Raw genomic sequence first — 27,815 nt, forward strand, 5'->3', positions numbered from 1 at the left:
GTTTGGCATTTCATCTAATTAACGGTGTTATGCATGTACTGGAAATACTTGGTCGTACTCCTTCATTAACTGTAGCCATTTTGAATGAGGAAAGAAGGTGGATGTATTTCTTATAACGCTGGTATCTTAACAGCAATAAGACGCCAGTGTTCGAATCTTACTGCATCTGATTAAACTGCAATTATAGCGACAGCTGATTAGGTCATTTAGCATTTCAACTTCATTGGATCAATATTGTTTGCTTGTATTTTGGGTTGTATCGAATTACAAACTGAGGCTATGAGGTCAGAGTCTATAAATCTCGAATGTCCTAGTTTTTCCCCCAGAAAAAAATCGGCTCATTTTCCGTAGGAAACATATCATCAGTATACACTTCATCCATTGGGGTGTGAATCGGTTGCGTACGGAAGTGGTAGGTCCCATCCCTCCGAAACTGAAGTTTTTAATCTAAAGTCGGCAAACCAATCAGATGAATATATGGTACTAAACAGAAATACGCTGGCATCATAGCTTTTAATTTCTTACGCCATAATTCTAACAAATTGAAAGAACGTTGTATACTTGTGTTCTTTAGCGATGAATTCTTCTGATCATCTGATCTTAGATATGTTGCAGAAACGGGAACAAGGCATCGCCTTCTTTCTCCCAAGCAAATAATAGGCTTATTTTTAAGTCCATCAAAAGCTCGTTAGTCATAGAAGAAATCAGTGAAATCACTATAAATATCTGTAAAGTTTATTTTTATTATTTTCCTTATAATTCTGCTTAAAAAAATGCTGTTTTCGAAGGACTTTGACTTCAGTTGTTGGATTTTGTCTTTGTGAGAAAGACTCCCTAAACGCTACTTCAAGTAATTAGACATTCTTTTTATTTATTTATTGTTATTTTTTGTTTAACCTTCTGATATCTGTGTCTCTTAACAGCTAACTTCTGTGTTTTAAAAGGTTAACACGCAGCCCACTCATTTCGTTCCACAATGGAAAAATAATCCTTTTGAATACACTGTTGTTCTCAGACAGTTTATTATTCTTTGAATAATAATATCGCATGTTACGTGTCATAGATATTGCAACGTCAGCACAAATACCACAGTGGCAACACCAATCAATCGATCTTGAGATTGATTTGTTGTTAATAAGGTTCAAAATATCTTCTCTCGTTACACATTGTGATAAAGCACGGAAGAAAAGCAGATTTACCTTCGCTGTGTCATTTTATATTGCACAAAGAATAAAATTGGGAGGTAGGAAAAGTTCATAGTCTCATCTAATTGCATGGGATGAACTTGGCTGTTGCTAGCACTTCTCTTCAAATGGTTGCTGGCACTTGAGAATGACTTTATCTTTAGTATACGCGAAAAACCTGATTTTAATCACTCCGGAATATTTCTTGTTTGTGATTTTTTTTTTTTTTTTAATCATCCAAGAAATTTTCAGTTTGGCTTTACAAAAAGATTTAAGTGGATTCGGAGCAGAGTTTGAATTTACTATATACCCGCGATCCTCTAAATAAAGAAAATATCTCCTTGAAATTAGAAACAAATAAATCAGTTTTCTGTTTAATCAACATGGCATACTCAACAGGGAATGAGAAATATTTTATTTTTTCAATTATTTATCATGCCTTACAAGGTGATTACACGGTCTTCAACACACCCGTGGCGTCATGCAGCTAAACAGCGTCGGCCGACATGAAAACAAATGATCCAATACGCGAAATTAGAACTCCAATCTAGCCACGATTAGTTCGCGCGCATGGAAGGTGTCGTCAATTAGCACACACCAATGACTAAAGATTTGGGGTTGTTGCTGTAGAGAAATGATGGATTACACTTAATCCTACTTGGAACGCTGACCTTCGCCGCTTTAATTACACTTTTATCTTGTGCTAATCAATTCGGGACGATAGTGCTTAGAAATTTTATTGGAAATAACTGATTTAGGGATTTTTGTTGAACGTAACGATTCTTTTTGCAGGGTGTACCATTAATTTATTGGTGGCCATTAGAGTTTTCATATTATGATAATGACAGCCACCAATCTCTACACGAGATTGGTGTATGGAGAGGAGAATTCGACAGTTTCTGTTAACTGATCTTTAGGATTGATTTCGCCTCGCACAAAGCTAAAATTTAGTTTTAATCTACTGCAACAAAAATAGGAAGCTGGTTGCATAATTAGTTAACTAAATCATCTTTAGTTGGTTGTTCATGTTGGAGGAGACCCTTTATCCTATACACAGTAGGCTAATTATGTAGATTGGTGCCTACCGGAAACTGGTTTTTTTACCCCGTAAAACAAGCAAACTGGCTAGAATAATATACACACGACTGACAGATATAATAACACCGTTTTCATAGTCTTAGCGGATTCAGAACAAATCAATCGAATTTATATATCTAGATTAGTTTTTTGTTGTTCAGTTATCAATTACTTGTAGATTTGAAGTGAAAAGAAGCCAGTATTTATACGAGACGTTGTTTTCCATTTCTGTTACTCGAACAAGGATAAGGAACATCTCATTTCAGAGGATTAAGTTGAGATTGGTTAAGTTTATTTTGTTATGCATCTTCTTCTCTTTTGTCTACTTGACAGTTTTTGTCATAAAATGTAAATAAAGCGAATCACTCTCAAGCGCGCACACCCTGGTTTTAAAACATCATTTTTTAAGGAAAATCCATTAAAGTTTTCTTAAAATATGAATATATTTGAATAAGTAATAACTAAAAAGCGTGGACTTATAATCCCTAGTTATGCTTGCCATACATATTCAGTGCTGTCAACGAAACGATGACTCATTTTGTCCGTTGACAGTAAAAGTTTCAAGCATAGTTGTACTTCTCATCACATGGGGATGCAGCTTTGATCCCAAACAATGAAACAAAATCATGTTCGATGTGTATATTATCATTATCTATATTATAGAAGGCTCAAAAAGGGATCAAAAATGTCTAATATTAAACTTGAAACCATATAATTTGTACTTGACATAATAATAATAAAAGACAAGAAGAGAGGTTGTTATAAAGGAATATGGGAAACGAACGAACAATGGAAATAACCGAAAAAATGCTAAAATATTTTTGGGCGTTCGCAGAGACGCCATTCTAGATGTTACAACTTATTCTAATTAAATCCTATAAGAATTTCTATAGCAGTTAAATAGAGAGGAGTTCAGACGTTGGTTCTTTGTGTTTCAGAGCTGAACTGCATGTGGACCAGTGGCTGTTCATGTTCTTAAAAGAAACGGGGGAAATGGAGTGGCCAGTTCGGGGGTCCAACGCCTATGGCAGTCCCTATAAAAGGCTTAATGCAGAAACAGAGCGCCTGTGAAGTGACTGAAGATAGTCTGTGAGAGAGAGGCGGGTAACCTATTAAGCAGATTGTCCTGTTCTGCATACAATTCAAGAATTCGTATGGAAGTTATGGATGCATCGCTCTAAATGTGCAAACAATATTCGAATGTCAGTCGGGATTTGAGATTTATAATACGTTAGAAATGAGTAGGAGAGAAACAGTGTTTTGAGGGGGGGGGGAAGTTCTTTTGGAGACTTAGAAGACTGATGGAATATGTTTATGCAAGGATAACTAGATGCGAAAGTTTCAAGCTGTTCTTCCCACTTCTTAGTGTGTGTGTGTGGAGGGGCTGAGCTTAAAGCATATTGAAAAAGTATCAAAAATTGGAGAAATCAATGTACCATCTCTTTCTTCCATGTAATAAGATGACTGTGTTCTGATAGCATTGAAATTCACTAGATTTTCTTCAATCGCACTTGAGAATGGTGAGGAGACTAGCATTTAAGACATTTTTATGGAAGATATTAACGTGTCAGTCATTTGAGTACTACAAGGTTTCTTTGAAGAAGAGGAATGGAGAGTACTTCATCAGTAAACTGAATAGGATTTGGAGTTAGGTTATCGATGTGTGGGCGAGAGTACAAAACTCTGGGGAAATCCTGCATTGATAAAGATGAAGAAACTGGTCCTTCAGATCAATCTTATATAGGTGGGATTCTGTTACAGTGATAAATTGGACAATTTCTTCGTCTGAATACTTTGCATCAGAAGCTTGGAAAACGAAAGAGAATCAGCTTCATTTTTATATTAGTAGAGAAAGCCATCCACCATGATACGCAGTAAACAACCAGGGAAGAAGCTGGTAATTTAGTTACAAAAGGCGGGCGGGAAACTGTAAGAGAGTAATTTCATGAGGTCTCCATGCTAGACACAATCAGATGTCTCGAAAATATTGAGTGACCACATAGTTTCTCGAAATCTTTCGATGGTCTGTGTCCGAAGGCAAGGCTAGCAATGAGCTCTCTTTAGAACGTGAATGGGGGGAGAGGAGAGGAATCCATATTTGTATTCACTAATTAGCTGGTGACTTTTCAGGTAGTGAAGAAGCTGCTTGTTGATTATCGTTCGTCATTTCTCGAGTGTGTTGTTGAGGTGAGCGCAACGGGGCAATAGTTTGGATATCTGACTTTTATCTCCCCTTTTTAAGGAACAGGCTGGATAAAAGCTTGCTTTCAGGTAGATGTTAGATGAGTATGAGGCTTATACAGCTTAAGCAGTTTATGATATTCTACGAGGTAATTCGAAGGAAAATACTATATTTGGGCGATGTTATCATTAGTACTTTTAGAATATGAGCGAGGTGGTCCCAGTAGCCTCGGAGAGAAATCAAAATGCTCGACTACCAAGTCAATGGAATACAATCTTATTGCATTTGACACTTACGAAGTCTCTTTTGGAATTTTTTATTTAAAAAAAATTTTTTTTTGTACTCGTTTGGGGCTGTAGTAGTGTAGGCTGAGTGTTAAGTTGGAGTTTTTGAATTGAATCATTATATATATATATCTTTTTCATCAACTGGAAAAGCAAATTTTTTAGAGAACCAGAGCAGGGGTCAAGAGGAGTTTGGTTTCAGTGGAAAATGAAAGCCTCATTCCACTAAGGATTATTTGATTAGAGCAGTTATTCATATTCAGAAAGTGTAAACGCCATGGAAAAGAGGATTATTATAATTGCTGGAAGTCATTCCATTTGGACCAGTTGTGGTGCCATAGGATACGAGGCCAAGATTGGTTTGAGGAGATTTGTCTGTTAAAAAGGAGACGTGGATCAAGTTATGGTCGGAGTTACCAAGAGGAGAACAAACATCTGCAGTGTATTTAAGGACGAGTTGTTTAAGAAAAGGTCAATCCACAGTGTTGGAGGAAAGATGAGTATTCTCGTTGGCACGTTAACAGTTTGCGATGGATTATGTGGCCGATGATTTTGACTTCCTTTCCGACTTCTTAATCTGTGAATTTGGAGAAGCGAAGTCAGTTTGTGTTATTAATGTTGGTCTCCCAGAATGTTAAAGATAACCCCACGGTTTGGACTAATTAGACTTTATGAAAGCAACTTTTAGAGATGAGTAGTCCAAGAGAACGGTATGGTTGTCTGAATTAGGAGAAGAAGAAAATGAAAGCAGTAAAGTGTGAGGTTTGAAAATCTTGATTGAGAGCAGATCATAGAGCGGAGATTTCGGGTTTGTTAATCTTTCTCAACTTTTAACGGAGGGCATTTTGCAAGACGTAGTTAGGATAGGTCGTATTACTTTGGATTTTTTGGCTCTTTTTGTTGCAATCATAGCCTTAGTTAATTTCCAATGGGCCGTTTATCCTCCCAGTGTAAATTGACTAATTTTAAAGAACTTAACCCAAGGCCTTCTTGTTTCTGAACCGAGTAATGCATAGCTGAGAGGAATTTTCTTTTTCTAATCGTAGATTAGGCACATCCCGATCATTCCTTAGAATAAGCCGACTCATAGTTTATAGCAATATTACTGGTGACATGTTCTTGATCATATGTTTCTTACAGCACGAAGGCTTCGCGATTGCCAACTTTGCATTTTGTGTATAGATCAATATGTAATTAGACTGTCCAAGTATCCTTGTACAGAATTGATGAAGAGGAAACAAAAAACGAGATTGGGCAACTAAGTTGGCACGTAGTACAGATTTCACACTACAGTCTTAGTATGCAGCCACATAAACGACTGTACCAGCAATGTATCCTGGAGGAACAAGGTCTACTTTGTAATTTAGAAATGGATCAGCATTTGGGTCGTTATCAAGTTATAGTGCGAGTTTTATGACAGCATTGGACAAAGGTAAAATTGCAGTATAGCGATTTGAAACTGAAGTTTCATAGACCCATAAAATTTATTTCCTTCGGACAATTACGTCGGAAATAATACGAAAAAAAAATCCTGTTGTAAAATTATGACCACTATTAATAACAGATTTACCTTATGCTAGTCACGTACTAGAAAAAACAACAACAAAAAAATAGCATATTTAGGAAAATTGCTTACATGAAATGAAAGTTCTGCTATTGGTATTATATTTCGGGTTCGGAGTCTTTTCTGTCTGGAGAATAAAAGCTCGGTAAGCATCTGGCTTGCATTTCTCATTAAGATGATTTCTGAGGAGTAGTCTCGAGTAATGTCACATGAAATGTACTATAGCCACATAATTGGAACAGTTGCTTTAATTTTGTGATGGGAGAGTCCGCTAAGTATAAGAAACTGGTCCTTCAGATCAATCTTATATAGGTGGGATTCTGTTACAGTGATAAATTGGACAATTTCTTCATCTGAATACTTTGCATCAGAAGCTTGGAAAACGAAAGAGAATCAGCTTCATTTTTATATTTTAAATATGCGTAAGACGAAATAATTACAGATTATGTTAGCGAACAAAAGTGAGAGAGAGAACGAGACACAATCGCTGGTGGACTTCATACACACCAAAAATCGAATATGTCTTGTGGAAAGAATGAGATTAATATTCAAAGAAAAGTTAGGTGAGGGCTTTGGACAACCGTTTAGAAGATGGTTAAGACTAAAATAGGATATCGCACTTACTACTTAGAAAGAAAGAATGAAAGGTGTAATAAATAGAAAGGCATTAAGTCGATTGCTTACTTTAAACTAGTTCGAATTCACTCGCAATAAAATAGTGAGGAGTGGAGAACAACTTTTTTTTTATCATATACTGCGTCCACTTTGAATTTGCCGTGAACCAATTATTTGAAACGATATACAGTGTTTGTACACTTTACTCTACCCACAGTATTTTCGTAACTGACCTTCCGTTTCCTTGGTAATTCGCTTTATTCATTTTCACTCTTTTCTGATGACGACGTCTTCATTTGTTTCTCAAACTGATGTTGTGAACTCTTTTTGGAAAGTGATATGTTAGCCACTGATCACCGAATACTCTACTTGCTGTCTGCTTTGTGAAAAGTTTTTAAGTACGAAATCGTAAATGCCTTCGTTTTTCAGCCGCGACAGAACAAAAACTGTTGGTTGCTTTGTGATTTTATAAAATGGATTATTCAAAAACGTGTATAACTTCGGGCTGGAATGAATCATGCTGATTGTAAATTTGCAATAGTTGTAATACGTAAATCAAAGTTTTATTTGCTTTGTACGTCACTGTTCTAAAGAAAGGATTAGTGGTAGTTGAGATCGGAAGCAATTCGTTAGCATTAGTGGATTATAAACGTGAATTTATATGTATCACTCCCACACAGAGAGAGAGACTGCAAGGCTTATAACAAATAAATGCCGTGAGTGGGCTAAAATGCATATCCTGATTGGGAAACATTGCATATTACATTGCATTGCGTTTCTCTTTTAATATTTAAGGAGTTTAACCTTTTCTTACTAGTGCCATTTATGATTATCAAAATTAGTTAGTTTTTTAATTGAATAGCCATCTTTACTTTCAAATAACCTTAATAAAACACGCATGCATGTTTGTTCCACGATGTTTTATGACAGTCTATGGAATCATTTTGGTTTCATCCCCACGAAAAGAAATTTCTGGAGACGTGGATATATATCAACGATATTCCGTGTCTTCTGTAGATAAATGCCCTTCCCTTTCTGAGAGGGTGGAGTCGTCAAACGTAATGTTTGACACAAATTTTACTTATCAGTTAATCTCTAAAAGGCTACTCGTGTATAAAAATCGCCTCAAAACTACAAAGTGGTGTTAGTACCCGTTTTATTAGATGACCGGAATGTGTGGTAGGTGATCCGATGAATCCAAGTAGTTACTGTGCTTGTGTAAAACAGCGCATTGTCCAGGGTGATATATTTTCACGTTTTTTCAGTGTGTCAATGGAGAATGCAGATTTAATGGCACCATTTGACCTGAATTCCGAATAGGCCACGCTATTCACCTTCTAGAAACCATTGCCGAAGTTTATGTTGCAAACACGCCACCATTCAAACAGGGAATAGTTCTGATATCTGCACACTGGTTCTATGGGACGACTTTAATGTGCCACTAAGAATAAGTGCTACAAGAACAGTTTCTGCGCGATGTGAGAAAGTCGATCAATGACTATTGGTTGAACCTCACTGGTATCGTTTCAGACATGTGACATTTCCACTGTCGTAATTTTAGTCTCAGAAAACGGTGGCGTCACACTGAAGTGCGAAATTCCAACGGCTAAATGCCCTTGAGTTATCTCTTGCGTTTTTCCTTAAAAAAACTCATTTAATGAATTCATCTGTTGATTTTAAGATAATGAATGCTGTATGAATAGTATTATTTACAAAATAAATAATTATTATTAGAACATTATGACGGGCGATCCAAGCAGCTATCCTTCACATTATATCAGTAACTTACTGCAACCATTATTCCTTCAAAAAATGAGATCCTTTTCATGATTTTCTCTCCACCACAGTGCATCATTTGCCTTCAGTGCAGTTTCGTAGCATATATTCCAGAAGAATCTTATTGACTGATAGCCATATATCATATTTGCTAAATGTTTCGTAAACTATAAACTCAGTAGTGAATTCTGGGTAACTTGTTCTACTTGAACATAGACTCAGCTTTAAATAGAAAAACAAAAAAGATCTATTACTTAATATGTATGTTTACTTAGAAAGTAGCCAAAGCGAGTATATATATACACACGACGTACTGTATACTATAAATAAACTCCTCGCTCTGCTGCAGTTAATAGTTAATGAATGTAGCTAATTATTATTACTGGGTTTTAACACCCCAACCGGCCATGACGTCTATAGATGTCCAGCAAAATCTGGATACGATTCTGTACCACCTATTGAATAACATGGATAAGAAGTGAAATTTGGTCTCACTATTTCATCCACTACGGCCGGTACTGAGATTTGGTGCTTTAACAGCATTATCATTTTTACTTACTTAACGATATTTTAATCTTCAGTCAGTTTCAATGATAGCATATTTTAAATAATTCCAGCATCGTTAGTCGCCTAAAAAGAGCCCAAACTTTTTTTTTGTGCCTCAGAAAAGCACTGTATTCTTTTATTATGATTCGGTGTTGCATATAGCATTAGATCAAAACGTTTTCCACCTGAAAGAAGTACAGTATAAATATTGCATGCGATCTCCTGAAGAAAAATAATTTGTTAAAGTATGCTGAAAGGCTGATTTTTATTAATAAGTGCATAGACTGTGCAATTTAAATTGCAAAGTGGAGTTTGTTCCTTTAATAATTGCGATGAATGACTTCAAATAAAGACAGTTCACAGTACAATGAAAATATGCTTTTATTTATTGTATGACATTTTATGACATTTATTTATTACAAACACTGGTCGTCAAATGTACATTTGAAGCAATATTGACAATAACGTACATAATCTGAAATTATAACGATTGAAAACCAACCTCTTTATGGGTAATGCCTGGGCGATAACTGCGCAGTTGAAGTTGTTTTATCTATTACTAGCAGCGTTATAGAGTACTTCTTAAACAATAAGATTTGTAAGATAATTTTAAAGCTACTCTTTCCCCCAAGTGAATGATAACCACGGAAGCAGATAGTTAAAACAAAAGGATTTGATTCGTTATGGTTCCAATAGTTCTCTTCATAGTTTCACAGGTAAGATAAGTGTTTTCCAAACATATCGAAGTGTTATTCTTTTGAGTATTTTAAACCACCTACATTTGTAAGGTGGACAAGGGTATTAACCACTTCTCAAGGGCGATGTACATCAGGAAGAAACTCGCGTAGTCATCATCTAACTTCAACAGAGTTGGGAATTAGTAAATTGCACTTTTAGTCATTGGCAGAATCATTTTATTACATTTCAAACTAAATTATGCTTAACCAAGACGCCTTGCCTTTGCTCGCACTTCGAACCTACCTCAAGTCCCACGTTTCATAATTGTACACTTCACTTAATGGGGTGGGAATCCTTGTAAGATTGCTACCCACTGAAGCGGCGTTTATTGGGATCCTGGATTGAAATCTGTAGTAAAAGAGTAATTCCTGATGCGATATTTTCGAACGACTCCCTCAAGCGGTAAAAATAGTGAGAATTTGCTCTTTGTTATCAAGCGTATACCGACAAATACAAATTCTGCGAGAAGAATAAATCTTTGTAGCAAAAGTGGCCTCTCGCATATTAAAGTTTGTTTTTTTCTAGAAAAAAATGGGTCGCGAATATCAGGTATTAAGAAATAAATTTGACCTTTAGATGATAGAATGAATGCGTTATTTGAAACTTTTTTTTTTTGTTTTCTAAGGTTTATTTAATGTCACTTTGCGGTCTTTCGACTTTTAGTCTATGAACCGGTAAACCTTTCTGATAAAAATTAGAAAACTTAGTTATGTGAATGTTGTCCGCAAAACTTAGACTGATAGTGAAATACCTTGGATGGACTAAGTATGAGCGAATTTGGGAATCTTTATCTAGAAAGACAAACATGAACGTGGGAGGTGGAATGACTTGCATTTATTTTGGTTAGTTTTTATAAAATTGGAAAAATTTTAACCCTTTCCTGATTATTTAGAAATAGTATTTAGGAATGCGTTTATAAGTTTCACATAGCGATGCCTTATAAGTATAGTAAAGTGTTCTGTTTGAATTAATGAGCAAATTCATTGGTCTTCCAGAACCATCCTGTTTTATCTCGAAGTACACAAGTACTTGCGGGGATCCAATTGACCGAGGAAATGCATATTCCTTATTTATCTCGAATGCAAATACGCTACAAGTCTGCTGTCTTTATTAATAATGCGTTTATTATTATTCCATGCTCTTTTCTGGTGGACCTGCTAGAGTGGAAACTTTTAAACGGAATGCCTAATAATTTTGCACTTATCACGAACAGGATTTACTGACTCACTAATAGAAAGAACAAATAAGCAATCCCTGCACTCATTCTCCCATTATTAACAAACTGCTGTGAGAATATGTTATGCTTAATTTAAAATTACACCACCGCCATAGCTGTGATTTGTTTCACTTTTTAAAAATGAATTTAAAATGTTCATTTGATCCCACTTCATTCCCATGTTGTAATTATGTTTTTAAATATATTCCCTGAATAGTAAAGCCAAGCTCCTTCCCTATCAAAGGGGAAAAGTGTTGGGTCGAAATACGAAGTGTGTGTGTGATAAAGCATTTGAATGATTAAAAACCGGAAGGTAAAAGTTTATTTTTTGAGCGCACAAATAGTTTCGTCTTCTTAGACTTCATCGGGTGCATAACACAAAATGAGAAATATAAAAATATGCATCACAGCAGCTATAAATTAACTTGCAAATGTATTAATGACACTTGAAGGCGTTCTGGATGCCATAGTACTGTTGGGCGCGTTCACAGTGACATTCACATAGGTTATATCTAAGGTTAGTATTTAGATGGACCGGATTGAGGACAGTTCCCGTTGATTCCACAATTTTTTTCTTCTCTCCAGTTCATCGTAGCATTTAAAATTGTTTTCTGATTCGTTCCAGATCACTGGATGAGTGATAGAATTAATACGTTTGCAAGTTAATTTATAGCTGTCCCTTGCAATGCATATTTTTATACTTCTCGTTTCGTGTTATGCACACGATGAAGTTTTCTAAGAAGACGAAACTAGTTGTGCGTTGAAATAAATAGTTTTTTCTATTTTGGTATTCTGTAGTCACTAATGTAAATCCGTTGCATCATAGATATGAATTAGTAGTCACGTGCGCGCGTTTTAAATGCCAGCTGTGATTGCGAATTGTAATGATCACCAGATGAAGCTAAGCCTCGTAGCTCAGTCGTTAACGATGTGTTGATGACAGAACCAGATTCGAATCAAAGATTTTTTTTTTTCATCTGGAACTGAGCATTTTACACAATTTACAGACAAAATTAGATTACAATTAATAACAATATACTGGTTTGGCGGTAGTTGTATTATCATATGCTAAATAAATACAAATTGGGTGGATGGAATTGCATCTGATAGGTCAATCACTGTTTATTTCAAAGAAATAAATTTTTATTTATTTCCGTTATTTAGGAGAATGTTCTGCGTTTTGCAATTTCTTCTCTTAAAAGGCAGAATGAAGATTTGTTTCAGACTTGGGAAAAATGAAAAATCTTGTTTTGTTTGTTAAGAATTTTACCGAAGGCTCAACTTTAAAGCCAACAGAGTTAAAACAGCCTAATCTGCTCCCTATGAGGGGAATAAAAACGCTTTTGGGATCCCCCCCCCTCTATGGGATGGTGTGCGTTGAAAACGACACTAAAAGTGGCTCCCATTTCCCCCACCCTTTCACACAATGCTATCACCCCCTCGTTTGTTTGTACATAAGTGTCTGGCCACAAAGAGTTGTTTAACATCCTTATTCCTTGCATCTGGCATCTTACGACTTTTTTTTTTTTTTTTTTTTTTTAACCAAATCTCAGATTGATACTCAAAGGAGGAAGATTCGAGGATTGCAATTTCAAAAAATAATAATTGCAGTCCATGATTGTCGAGTTCAAATGAAACCAGAGAAATTGCTTCAAAGGATATTACAAAAAACGCAAATTCGGAAATGTTTTCGTCACCTCGCGTACTTTTCTCTGGTGTATATAAGTTCCTTTCATTGCTTTTATAGTTTCGCTCAATGTAAACAACCTGTTCACTTGTTATGCCCATGTTTTCTCCACTTCGCGCTAGTGAAAGCCAGCAAGACGGATAGAGGAGCCATCCCCTGTCTGATATGATAATACACGGTATCGAGTCGCATCTTGCTGGCTGGTCACTTCTCGATCTGATCAGTAACGCGCCTCTCTGATCGCTGGACTCACTCACAGCCTTCGGTCGTATCAAACGATTTCGATCTGAAGGTACTTTTGGGTTCTTGTGAAAGGAATCAAGAAAAGAGTCGGTGGTGTCTGTAGTACACTGTTCCCTGTACATATTAGATCTATGTCATGTAATGAATTCCTTTTTTTTTTTCTTCTGAATTTAAGGTGCAGTATTAGAATGTATGCAGTTTTTTTTAAAGAGAATGTGCCTTTTAGAAGAGAATTAAATAACATTGCCTGCCTTTGGAGGTTCACATCTAGGATAAAATAAGCAAAAAAAAAAAAAAAAAAATCGTAATATTTCTTGGCTGATATCTGATTATTTAAAATATTTTTGTAACGCTTGATTACATTTGATTAAAAAAAAAACCTAAAAATGTAAACTAATTTAAATAGTTAAATATAAACATTATTTACATTTTAATATATAATAGTTTTCATAATTATTTGTTGAAAAAACTGTATTTTCTCTGACTTCCAGAAGTTGGTATCTTATGTTGAACAATATTTATTCCATATCACTCTACTCTCTCATCCTTTTTTATTATTTTTTTTTTGTAGACATTTTTACAGTAAAAGTGCGTGTGTCGTTGAATAGTTTATCTTTCGTTAAACAGAGTTACCGACCCCAACTACCTTACTATATGTTTTAATTTGTTAATCAAAACATATAGTAAGGTAGTTGATAGGATAAAACTGTTCCAAACTTTTGGAATAGAAACAGTCATTACGATTTAAGTTAGGTCAATGGAGTAAGGCTTCTGCACTTGGAATAAATGTTAAGAATGTGGTACATCCCATCGGATTCCACAGCTAGTGTTGTCAATTCCATGTTCAGACCAGAATGGTGATAAACTTGTCTTTTGGAAAAGAACAATCCTTGCTGATTCGTTTAAATAGGTTTGAAGGTAGCAGTGAGCTGACCTTGGAGTATGTTGAGAGAAATTAAATAATTTTTATGTGTAATTCTTCGGTTCTAATCATTCAGTACAAGCATCTGCATCGAGGAATTCTACAATGAAAATCTTTGGACTTTTGAGTAAACGCAGTTCTTCTGAGTGCGTTAGTGGTAATGAGACCGCTGTTTAAAGACAACTGCGTGTGTTTTGGATGGAGACTCGGATTTTATTGCGCACGTGCAGTGAGGTTACACAGAGTGAAAAGTTCATATTGTGATTATTCGGTTACATACGCCACCTTGCGCAAAAAAGTAATAAATAATCAAGAAGAATAATGCCAATAACTCTCTGCAAATTGTCTTTTATAAAACATTTTCAATAAATTAGTCGGATGGTTTATTTCTTAAGAAATGCAAGCCACTAAAAATAAACTCCAATTGCAGTGTGTTTGGGAGAGAGAGAAAACATCGGAAGTTTGCGTGCGAGCGATTGTTTGCTGCAGTGGAGCGATCAAGCCACAAGAAGTTTCGATCCTCGTGAACAACCCTTCTCTTATGTTTTCAAGAAGGCGATCTCCTTGGATGAACTGAATTCAAATGGTGCTAGAGTTTCGAAGCTATCTATCCACCACTTGAACTCAGTGACCCAAGGACAAATAAATAAAAATTCCTCTTCGACGTGAACAAGTTGCGTTTTTCCTCTACCAGGGGTCGTCGTTGTCGTTACTACCAGAAGCGCTGATTTCAAATGGTGCTAGACCTCGAGCATTATATCTACCCACCACTTGAGATCAGGTTTCAGGAAGTGAGAAATAAACCACGTCAACTACTTCCGGAAGAAGTGAATGCTCCGTCAGCTGAACCTGTAAGAGAAGAATGGCGAACACATCACTATATGATGATCAAGTAAAACAGATATTCAGATTTGTATATCAATATTTAATTCTGCCATATGACGAGTTGTATGATTGCTAAAAAAACATCTATTTGATTGATAGTAATTCTGAGCTGCCTTAGCACATTCCCAAGGCTCGCATACTCTTTGGGTAAAAAAGATCCTGAGCTGGAAGCTCGTTCAAGACGTGAAGAATCTTTATAAGGACTTATGCGATCTCTGGGAATTTCTTTCTTTGTAAAATTAAGAAAACACGCATTTGTTCTGCAGCCGGTTTATTACTGGATATCTCGGCTCAAAGCGTTACTTGTTTGGTGTAATCAAACAGCGTGAATTTTGAGATATTAATGCAATATCTACCAAGGAACGTGACAATCATATCGATGTAGTTGACTCCTCTGTGGGACATGAAAACAGAGAACATACTAAATTAACACACAATACGTTGGCTTCATAACCTTTGGTTCTAATTCCATAAACACTTCGCCATTAAGGGATCTTATTAGAGGGTATATTGAAATGTCAGTTTAGTAAAATATTTCTCGGAAGTGTGCAAGCGTGTCTTGGAAGATCTCTGAGCAAATGTTTCTCCATGCGTGATCTTAAGACATGAATGTATCTGACCTTGAATGACACAAAAAGCATCCGTTTTACTTGTATTGTCGTTACGTGCTGCGGTGTAGAATCAGATTACGAGTTGGCTTTCTGCCAGTGTGGTCTCTGTTCCTTATTCTTTTCACGCGCCATCTTCGGCTCCCTGACAAGACGGACCACAAGAAAAAAACGCCTGCGTGACATGTACGTTTGTCGGTAAAGCAACGGTAGGGCGTTCGTTAGGCGAAGAGCCACGTGCGGTGTCAATGCTTGTCGCCTTCACGGGGATGCCCTAATTAGAAAAGGCCCTTCGCTTTCGTCGGAGGGGGGCCCTTGTAGCGAGACGGTGATAGGACCCCCTTCCCGCAAAGACAACTGCAAAAGTTAACTTTCGCAGGGTGGTCGTGCTTCCGAAGAATGTAGAAGGCGTGAAAATTTTGCATGTTTCGTTGGTGTATCATTCGCTGTTCAGGTCGTTTCGGCAGTCATTCCAGACGGCGAAGCAACCGGTTTGCACTACCCCCCCCTCCTCCCTTTCTGTTTCCGGCGATTCTGTTTAGCACATCCCTCCCGCTCATCTTCGGCACCTCAGACTAATTAGGACATCGTAATTGTTGTCCTTACAAGAGTCGTTGAAAGAGCCGTCGGAGGCCCAAGACGAGCATGGAGGCACTTGTTACACAATGGCGGGAACGGCAGCACTGTCGAAACGCAGCAACGGACGCTATCTTAGATTTGTTCCGCAACTCGAGAGGGTGAGCGATTCAAACAGAATAGAACTGCGGGCGTTTGAAGAGGTTCCACCGCAGCCGGAATATGCTGTATCTCGACGAACTGGCGGCGTCGAAGCACGTAACAGTTCACAATACAGCTGAAGTCAGCAGAGTGTCGGAGAATAAAAATCGGTTAAGTGGAAAGTGGAGTGAGGCGGACACAGAGATGGGAGTTAACTTTCCAGATGTTTCAGGGGGGTGTTCGATCTTTCACGCGACAAATAAATGGTTCAACAGCAGAAAGCAAATCTGCCTTCAGCATCGTTCTTCCCTGCTTTTTTTTTTTTTTTTTTATTCCCCTCGTTCTACGAAACAAGCGCGTGGCACTTTGGAAGAAAGCAACACGTCATGGCAGTTCCACATAATAATGAAAAAGAAAATAATTGCTGACTTTTTCTGCGAGCACCACTACTCTCATTTTATGAGCTGCGTTTAGATATCTTAATGCACATCGTCATATGATTAGCAGTCTTGATTTCAAGCAATCCCACCCCCCCCCCCAAAAAAACAAGAAAATAGCAGAAGTTATTATAAACAATGCGGCCAACTTGTTCTTCCAGCAATATTATTGATTATGCGGTTCTCGTATATGCTAACATCATCTCGCACCAATCGGCAACTGAGGATCAACACAGTTCTGTGTCTGGTTGGCCTTTCCTATACGAAGGCTCCACATACCAACGTAAGTTTGGGCGAGTACTTATTTCATTGAAATAAATCTGAAACTTGGGGTAATCTAAACCTTTGAAGTATAATTATGCTGTGTTAATAGTCATGTGACGGATAGCGTCGTAGGGTGATTGTATTAGGGATAAATAAAATCCCGACTGGACATGACAGGGTTGCGACTCTTCGCAGGGGAAAATATTCTTCCCTAACATAATAATAATAAAATCTCTGTAGAAGTCTTTAATTACAGATTATAATTCCACTTAAGTTTCCGCTTCTTAAATTCAAATCTACACTTTTGGTTCGCTATTTGGGAGTGTTGGTGGATAGGGAATTGAAGTTTAGGGGCACATTGCATCATCATCAAATTCCTGCCATGTACCCTCAAGGGGTGTACAGGATATGACAGTACTCCATGAAAAAATTACATCATTACTAACTTCCTATCTACAATTTTCCTCCAAATCAGTCTGTTACTTGTCAAGACCCCAACATTATCAGATCTTATATTTCTATCGTCTAAGGCACTTTGTACCGTATCAATCCACCTATATCTTGGTCTTCCTCTGGGTCGTTTTCCTGCCAACCAGACAGAGAACACTGGTTTTGCTAATCTTTCCTCTCTCATTCTATTTAAGTGACCATACCATCTGAGATTAGCTCTGCTAACGCATTCCTGGATGCTGACAATGTCAAGTTCTTTCCTAATATCCTCATTTTTAATATGATATTGCCATTGATGTCATCTGTTCACGCCTCGAATCTTTCTCAGGACTCTCATATCTGCGGTCTCTAGTCTTTGGTCAAGTGTTTTACTTCTGACCCAGCTCTCAGATCCATAAGTTAAAACTGGTTTGAACACTGTCTTGTATACAAACCCGTTTTAACTTTGCACATTGCAAAAGTAGCTAAATCAGCTCATCAACTCACTTGGTTGTTGAAAAATACCTTGACGAGCAGAGACAAGCAAGTTATTGTACCTCTGTACCGAGCCTTGATAAGACCTTATCTCGACTACTGTGCCCAGATTTGGTCACCTAGGTTCCTTCTTGGTGGAGAGGATCCAGAGGCGATTGACTAAGATGATAGCAGGTCTATGGAATGAACCTTATGAGAACAGGTTGAAGATTTGTGGGTTGCAGAAACTAGTTGATAGGTGGAGGGGGGGAGATATGATTGAGACATTCAAATTGCTAAAGGGATTCTATAGGATTAATTCAGAGGATATTTTTGAGATCGGAACTGGTGGTGGGAGAACTAGGGGACACCTATGGAAGCTGGGCAAGAGTGTGGTCAACAGGGGTGTTAGAGCTGGGTTCTTTACTTTTAGAGTGGTAAATGAGAGGAATAAGCTGCCAGTCTGTTGTGGGTGCTATGACGGTGAGTGAGTTCAAGGCAAGGTATGATAGATACTGTGAGAATGTCGTATAATTGTGCGGACATGATGTTTAGGGCCTCCCTGGAGTCGCCCGTAATAATAATATTTGAATTATGGACAATCGATCCCGAAACCAGTAATTCCGATTACAATGGGATCCAAATTTTACAGAGGACCATCTTTTCTGAAAGCAATCACGGAGGTTTTAGGAGATATCTTGGGACTCAATTGCAGTAAAAAAAAATAAAAATAAAAAAAAAGTAATAGGCTCTCTCAGTTGTGAAACGTAAAAAAAAAAAAACAGTGGTGGTAGAGTTGCTGCGTTTTCTGTGAATTGTTTTATTTAATCAATAACCAAAAAAAAAAAAAAAAGATAGTGCAAAGAAGAGTTCTACAGCATTCCTCCAGCCACATCAAACGTAGAAAGACATCTGTCCTGTTGCAAGGTGAAGGTGTCAAATCATAAAGTGTACGGAGTGACTTCCAGCGGACTGAAAAAGCCTTTCAAACAGTAATGAAGCCGTAGATTACGTTGTAGGAAACGGTGAGCTATGAAATGGAGAGAGAAAGTATCTCGGGATGGCAGAGGACAGCTTTGTGTCGCTAAGCTTAAACAAACAACAGACTAAAGTGCCAGCGGACCAAGCAAGGGGTAGTCGAGAAAGATGTCGAAGCGTTCAACCAGTCTGGAAATGTTGGCTTGAACAAAGACGGCTTCTATTACAGTTGACACAAGAACACCGTATAAACCCGAAGAGCACCTTTCATTTGCCAGCTATTACTGCGGATTTGACGCACTTCACCTAGCAGCACTGCGGAGGCGCGCACAAGAAAAGCCGCCGTAAGCCGCAAATTTCCGACTCCCGACAACGCGGTCAATTATGGCCAAGAACGCTACGACGGGCGAACGGTGGATTTGCCTACAGTTATGAGGTGGCCAGGAGCTTGTTCAATATTGCGGACAATGGGAGTTTCGAGAGGCAGAGAGAGCTGCGCGCGCGCTAGATGGCAAGTAACGCGAAGGGTTGAGCTCCCGCTGTGCGAGGGTAACCTTTTCATCAGGAGATTAGTAGGAAGTTGTCGGCCTAATACCTTGCCGTAGGCGGGCTGACGATCTATGTAAAATACTAAGATATTCGTTTGCTCTAGCATGCTTGAGATAAAATTAATAAATTTTTCCTGATAGCAAAGAGGGTGCAGTAAATGGTCGGTTTAGCCTCTCCCACCTTCAGAGCATTTGTTAATCTGGTGCGATGACGTTCATAACTTTAACAACCACTTGAGTTGCTTGTGTGTGTCAATTCCGCAGCCCACATGCACTCCCCCCCCCTCCCCCCAATACGACTCGCTGATCTTCAAGTAATTGAAGGTCAGTGTTTTATAATTTTGGCCAATGGGAATAGACATTCTCAGAGCACAAGACTGCTTTTTACTTTTTGGATACGAATTTTCGGAATCAGTTTCAAGAAATGTGAATCACTTCTATTAACGAAAGTACGGTTCTTCAAAACCAACCGTTGAAGTACGTAACTTATTTCTTCTCGTTCTCCTCTTAAGCCTAATTTTCTTTTAATCCCACCCTAGTTGACCCAGTCGACTGATCTCAACTTTGCAAGAAACAGTAGCGGAAGTCTTTAGGTGCCAGCTGATTTTTATTGCGCGGTGTGAACCCGCTGTCTCTAGAGCAGGCTTGGAGAATTGCTTAAATCTTACCTTATCCACAGTACGGGTCTTTTGATTTGCAATCACCGGCCCGTGAAATTGTCCATCTTCACATACAATACCAAAATGGGGAGAGTGGAACTTTTAGAAGGGATCGAGCGTTAAAGATCAGTTAGCCGATTTCATACGAAAATAGAAGGGTTTTCACCCTAGGAAACTCACCCCCCCCACCATAAAATAATTAATAGACACAATACAGTGAGCTCAGAGCGTCTGTAGCTTCGCTCATTATTCAGATTAATATTTATTGGTCATAAACAGAAGTAATTTGAATGTCGTTTTGTCAGCGTCGAGAATAATATCGATTAACTAGACAGAAACTTATTCTTTTGTCCAGAGGAAACGGTCACTTCACAGGTCAATCACCTGAAAAATCCCTGTTTCTCTAGGGTACGTTTCTCTTTAAATGTTCAAGTTTCATTCGCCGAAAGAGAGGAACAAATGGTTCCTCTACCAAACTGGTAAGGAGACTGGAGTTGGTATTGATAATTATTTGTTTGCATCTTTGAAGCTATGCCGAAACATACCCTTCGTACCAATTTATTGTTCATGGTTGGCGAGTATAGTCTATAGCGTCACTGTTGTTACTTCGATAAAGAATATACTCATTCGTAACAAAAAACCATAGGTCCGAAGCGATAGTTATCTATTTCCCCGTTAGATGGCAGCACCCGACACTCACTAGAATTTGGTGGTATAAAACGCATAACGTGTTGTTCCATATTAAAATATGCAAAACTAAAACTGGAAGATAAAACGTATCCTCTATGGCAGGTAAGGTATTTATAGAATGCATCTTTATGTGTATCGGTGAGCAGGCGCAGTCGAAAAAAAGCATTCTATTCTGAATAATAGAAATATAATGCAATATATACAGCATAGGAAATTGCCATTTGAAATATTTATAATTATAAACACAGTGAGAAAAAACGTTTTCGTTTGCGAATAATCTTGGGTTAAGACAGCATACCATTTGCCTTTTAAAAATACGTGAAATAAGTTATTCAACGCTTCTACCAATGCTGCAAATCAACGGCTCATTGGTTATAATTAGAATGTGCGAAACATACTTGTTTCCCCAAATTTAACAGCTAGTTAATGGAATTGAATTGCTTTGGCATAATTTAACTAACCATGTCGAAACGAAGTAAGTTCGTCACATTCCTCCCACAGGCTTTGAAAATCGTTTTTGCTACCTTCGTAAAATCTTCGAATTGGCTGTCCGAGTGAATGACATCCCTCCTCTTTAACCAACGGATGGTGGGCGTGATCCCTTCAGGTAGCCGATTATTTCCATCGTTCTGTGCGAGAACTAACTTCTGTTAGCATGAGGTGGCTTCATCTAATCCTTACTTCACCTGGAGGATCGAAGGTTTCGTGGATTGCATAAACACAAAAGCCAATCAAGTAAAAATGTAACATTTACAAAAGAAGTTGTAGATTGGGCGAAGACAGTTTTGTTTTTTAATGAATTTTAAACGACAGAGTAAAGATTAGTTGATCTCAATTGCAAAACTTTGTTTCCTTCTTAGGCCAAGATCTATTTGTAATTCATTCGTACCATCGAATGATCGAACAAAAAGAAAAAGAATATCCATTTGATTCATCCTACGAATATAAAGTTGCACTTCTTCAACCATGGTAAAAGTAAATGCTGTCGCATACTAACACTGTCCATCTTCCCAGGAATACGAGGCGTGGCTGCACGAGTCGATTTGATATGGCTAAATCAAAGCGTTGTGCGAAGGCGAGTTTATCGTATTAGTTCGTCACTGATGACATGCTTCTTTTCTCTTCAGTTTATAAGGCCTAGCTTTTTAGGTTAGCATTTGCAGAGCAGACTTTTACAATCATCCATGCCTTACATGCGAGGGGAAGTAGATAAGATGCAAGGTAGACGAATCATTGCATGCAGTGCTTGACATCAGATACCTCAGTTACTGCGAGTCGAGCATACTTAGCTGCCCCTCTCTCTCTCTCTCTCTCTTCGTGTATGCACGCAATGATCGCCCGTTTTCTCGGCAAAAAAAAAAAAAAAAAAGCTTGATCTGAATCCGTTCAACTATGAGTGCCCCCCAGCGGTTTTTACCTCTGGAGTCATACTAAGGGCATTAATGAGGTTTCCCTGGTTCAGCCCATCTGCTCCTATACGGTTTCTGTCGACAAGTGATTAGGAAACCCCCAAGTTGTCACTTCATTCTCGTGTGCTACCTAAGCAGATTTCCTTTCTGCCTTCTATAACAAGACTAGCTCTGCACGAGTGTTCTCTACATAAGAAATTCGATGTAAACGTATCTCAGGCAGGATTTGCTACTTTAGTAAGACCGTTTCAGTCAAGCAGTTGTATGTCTTCGAGGAAAAACTAGGTGCGTATTTAACTTGTTTTTGTATTTCTAAATCAGGCAAGTTCTGACCATAAATACTGACCTTGATGACTTCCTGATATGCAGTTTCGTACGTAATCTCCTACAGGGGGAGGAGAAAAAAGCAGCTTTTTCTTTATTATACCTAGCTCATTAATGGAAGAATGAGCTCTTCACAGTTATTTGAAAAATAAAATATAATCCTGTTTAAAACATATGAAAAAAAAAATCTGTCAGTCAAGTAAGTTATGAGATACATTGAGGGTCACGTCAACGGAGGTTTTGACTGGAAAAGACAGATCGCAGTTCCAAAAGAAATATGAATGCTTTTTAGAAATTGACGTATCAACAGTATTAGTTTTATACGTAAATGCGCTGTTTTGCAAGTGAAGAAAACTAAATAGAGGAATACATTGCGCTCGAATATCTTCAGCCTGTAAAAGAAATTATTGCGCATTTGGAAGGAATGTGGGAGGGGGGGGGATTGTTTTCAATTGCATCAAAAACAACTAAGTCTGTGATGCCGGTGTATTAATGTCTTCTAATCTCGCATCTTCTAGCCCATGTGCCTTTTCGTGATAAAAAAAAATCTCTCTCTTTACGAGACCAGCCTACTCGCCTTCAGTTTATAGGGGCTTTGCGGGATTCAAGCTTGGCTCTAAAACATTGAAACAACATTAATCGAGCAAATAACAATGATACAAGAAGTCACGAAATTGTTTTCATTTTTCTTTCAAAATACTAAGAGGGAAGACACACGGAAAGCCAAAATGCGGATGAGCACAACGAACAAATATAAAGAGATTACTGAAATAAGAGGCAACAGCACTTCGGCAAAGTAAAATTATTCAAAATTAAGTGTGGATATTGAATACCACATTATTTCTTAGTCAAATAAGAAACTCAAAGATAGGAAATTTTTTAATAATAATAAAAATCACTAAAAGTTCGTTTGGCCAACAGGTGCATGACGTGGCATTACTATGGCAACCACAAATTTCGTATTTAGTAGCTCATTAAGTCGAGATTGCGTTCAGATCCAAGTTGTCATGAATTTCTTTTGAATCCGAACAAATATACTAAGAAAATATTTTTCCCCCTCTAGTTCAAAGAGGAATTCCATACACATCGCGAACCAATTATTGCTCTCCAAGCTGTTGCTAATATTAGCAAACAACAGCCAAGTGTCAAAATATGCGAAGTGGGTGCAGTTTGCAGTTTTAACGCGATCGTCGGAACGGCAGAATCCCTCGTTGCTGGCTTTTCTACCTGGAACAACATAAAAAGAAATATTCCCCGCTGGACAGAGAATATTTTCTCCGTCATCTGGCTAGAGGCTTGTAAGAAACTTACGATGGCGTTTGGGGATCTTACGAGACGATCCCCCCCATACAAGAGCAAACTGTGGTTGACTTAAGATTCGTGATAGCGTTGGCATTTGAGCGGATCCATCCTCAGAATAACAAAAAACACGACTGCCCTTCCCAAATAAATCATCTCGGTGGTGAAATCCTATTTTGGCATCTCCACAACCAACGCTTCGATTTCGTGTTACATTTTGCACTTTTAAAAATGGCGGCGTCGAAACAATAAAAGACCGAACTTTTAATTTATCCTTGAAACAGTTTTAGTTCTTTATATCTCTTAAAAATATTCGAAATGGAAATGACGTCATACGTATTATTCTCCCACCGGAATTTGTCTGTTGAGAAATAACGCATTTGTTATTTACAATTTCAAAATTCTAAAAGCATAATATTCGTTTTTCATGATTCTGAATATAATCAGTGAGTTATCTAAACTCTAACCAAAGCTGTGGACACTCACTTTATTTATTTAGGCCGGCCTAATAAGAACTTACATCATTTCTCAGAATATTCTCCCCGTAGTTTTGAATACCACTTGGTCTAGAAGTGCATAAGCTTTTGTGCCTGTTGAGGGTAAAAACAGGCATGCTAGCCGCATGCACTACTTCTGTGTCAATAGCAAAGTGACAGCGTTTTCATGCACTTTTTAGTGGTTTAAGCAAACGACAGCCTGATGGAGAAAGTTCTGGATTTTATGGAAGACTTCGAAATGGGATCAGGAAAGTTTGAAGTGTTTTGGCACGAGAATGTGTTACCGTATGACAGTTTGTTACAATTCCGTTCATAATACTGTTTAAGGACCGGTCCTTGCGAAGTTCAAAATTCATCACTTTTTCCTCTCTGTTGGTATTTTAACGGTGGATTTCTGTGTTCGTAAACGTCTCCTCCCCTCGTTTTGATGTTTTTATTATTTTCTGTTCACTGTTGACAATGCTCCACCGGCGATCGCGCTACTTTCCTCAATATCGTAAAACAAGGTTGTCGTGTCCACGATTTGTTTCTAAAACTATTTATTCAATCAATTATCAAACACCCTAAATAAGTCAGTTATGTGCATTCAGAGCTGGAAAGAAATCACTTACATTAAACATCGCAGGTACCGACTTATTACTTCATAATATCCCGATGACTTTAAACAGCTCATTCTCCCCTCACTCGGCTGTTTAAGTTCGGAAGGTCATCATTATCTCTACAAGTTGCGTAAGATTGGATATTCCGTTATTATATTTTCTTCCATATAAAGAAAGAACGAACTGTAAAATTCGTACATTATTTGAACCCATGTAATTTTCTCTCTTGATCAAACGAAACCTAAAAGACTTCCGTAGCTAGATTACGGGAAAACAGCTCATCCCCTCCTCCGAAGAAATCCACAGTTGCTGACCCTGTTCTTTGACGATTGAATAAAAATTTTACTGTTAATATTGGGTATTTTAAAATGGTTTGCGCAAAAAAGTTTCATTTCCCAACGGGAAAGAATTTTGAGTAGTCTGGAGGGGGAGGAGAAGAACTAACGGTCTGACCGGACTTATTTTCTCTAATTTTAGTGTCATTGCCCGACCCTTGTGGGTTGCTCCAGACGCAGATTGTTTCATCTATCGGTTAAAAAAGTGGGGGGAGGGCAGCATTCAGAGGAATTTCGGCTGAGTTGTGTTTTACAGATCCAGTGAGCTTGTGTTTCTATTCAAATACAAGCCTATATAATTTGCCTATATAAAAATATTAACGGTTTAAAATTAATTAAAATTAATTTAATTAAAAAAATTTACGGTTTCACAAACCGTAGTGGTGCAGACCTGTTATTTGCTTTTGGAACAGCAAAATTAGGCCTGGTTGGCCGAGTGGTTAGCGTATCCGCTCTGCAGCCAAAAGGCTGCGGGTTCGAATCTCGCTGTGGACATGGATGTTTGTGATTGTCTGTGAAAATATTAGTGATGGTGGTGGGCGTTAGATGGCGTTGGTGTTGTTGCAGGATTGAGTGGTGGAGACAGCGTTGTAGAATAGGTACCCGCCCTCGATGAGTCTTTGGACTCCCTGGAGGAGTCACGTGATATTGAAATGAAATTAATGAAGACAAATTTTCCAAAACTTGAGAATTAATTTTTTTTTTTTTGTTTGGTTAATTACACTGTTTTAATAATCACAACAAATGCCATGTAGTCCTACGGCAGAGCAAATCTAAAGACTTCAGCAGTACTGAACACCGCTTGTGGGGGCTAATTTCACACATAAATAGACAGTGAAATTTTTTTTTAGATAGTTTTTCTCCTGTGTTGTAAATTAGATTTGATTTATTAAAATTAGAACTATTCATTGTGTCATAATTGGACCAAAAATTTGTCGCCCTCTTCTTTTATTTAACTAAAAAAATCGAGCTTTTAAATAAACTTCGATGAAGACGGATAACGTTGACAGATGCACGGTTAATAATATGACACCAGTAATATTCCGAAATTTCCAATAAAATAGACTGACCTCCAAATGTCTTGCTTTGTGTACATACGGTAGAGTCCGAAATACACATCCTTTGCGCCAGAGCTTGAACACACAACGTTCTGCATTGTTTGCTGGAATATCTTCCCCGAAATTTCCTTCTCCCCCCAAAAACTGAAGCTAGATGATGTGGGAATAAGATCTGATTGCATTACGATTTGAAAACGAAAAAAAAAAAAAAATCTTACACCAGTACTCGCAGTTACTGAATGCAGTCATCTTCAGAGGAGAGAATTCGGAAAAGATAGAAGAGTCGGGCAAGTTTGGTTTTGGTTGAATGATGATGCTCGTGATCTTCTTACCTTTTTGCGCGAAAGGGGAAAAAAGTTTTTGTAAATTTGCCCCCCCCCCCCCACACACACACCTTCCGGATCGCTGTGTGAGATTGGTTGTAAAACTCATCTTCAATTAAAAATCTCTCCGGAAGATTCTTCGCGTCATGGGAGTTCTATATTAATTCAAATTCCGACAAGAAAGCACACAACTGCAACGATGGAATTTATGGCCACGCGAAATATAACCATCTGAAAAGAACAGTTGAGGGAAGTGCTTAACAAGGCTTCAACTTGACGATATAAAAAAAGTAAATGAAAATAAATTATGAATATCGTTATTTCAAGACGACCAAATATTTATTAGCATTTAAGTTTTCAAATATTTGACTTCGAAATACCATTTAGATTCGTACCTTTCATGTAATAGGCGAGGGTAACTTTAATCGCCTGAAAAGATTTCGATCCAGGTGGAATAACGACTGCAGCAGTGGAGGTTCATCCCGCTTCTTCGGTATTTCCACCAGAATGATGTTATTTTCGAGCCATAATTAATTTGTTACAGAATATCAAAATCTTATAATCCCATCATGGTATAGACAAATTTCGATTTTTTTATTTTGAATGTGGCATGTTAATTTGCATATTCACCAAATTAAGAAGGAATTGATTCATGTCATTGCGGTACACAAATTATCGAAAATATAATTTACACGAGTTCACATTTGTTGGAAAGCCTAAACTCAGATTTTTTGGGGGGTGGGGGAGGGAATCCTTTATTCTATTGCACTTCTTCCAGTTTTTGCAACGTATATAATTTCCATACTCATCACTATTTTACAGTTGCAAAACTCGGGTAAATATCCAAAGGAACTTCATTATTAAAAAAAAAAAAAAAACGGACAGGTAGCAACTAAATAGAGTATTTAAGCCTAAACTCTGGCATACTTAAATCTCCAGTGTTATGTTTTACCGCTGTCTATTAGTATTTAAAAGAAAGATCCATTTTACACTTGAAATGCTAAATGCTGGTACATTTTACATGCGTGTGGAAGCATTCTATTTAACTGATGAATAATTTCCGAAACCCGTCGCTTGGGGCGCTCTGTAGGTCGAAATGCAAGGCGTATTTGGTTTATGGTGTGCTCATATCACGAAAAAGAACGGTCACATTCTTCTGTAACGTGGTTCCTTCAAAGAACTCTGCAGCCCAGGGTTCTGAAAACTGTCCCCTCCTACCGCATAAAGCACGCCATCCGACTATTACAG

This window comes from Typopeltis vanoorti, chromosome 2 (assembly GCF_054136105.1).
Source record: "Typopeltis vanoorti isolate ZY-2024b chromosome 2, IOZ_Tvanoo_1.0, whole genome shotgun sequence".
In the NCBI taxonomy this organism is placed as follows: domain Eukaryota; kingdom Metazoa; phylum Arthropoda; class Arachnida; order Uropygi; family Thelyphonidae; genus Typopeltis; species Typopeltis vanoorti.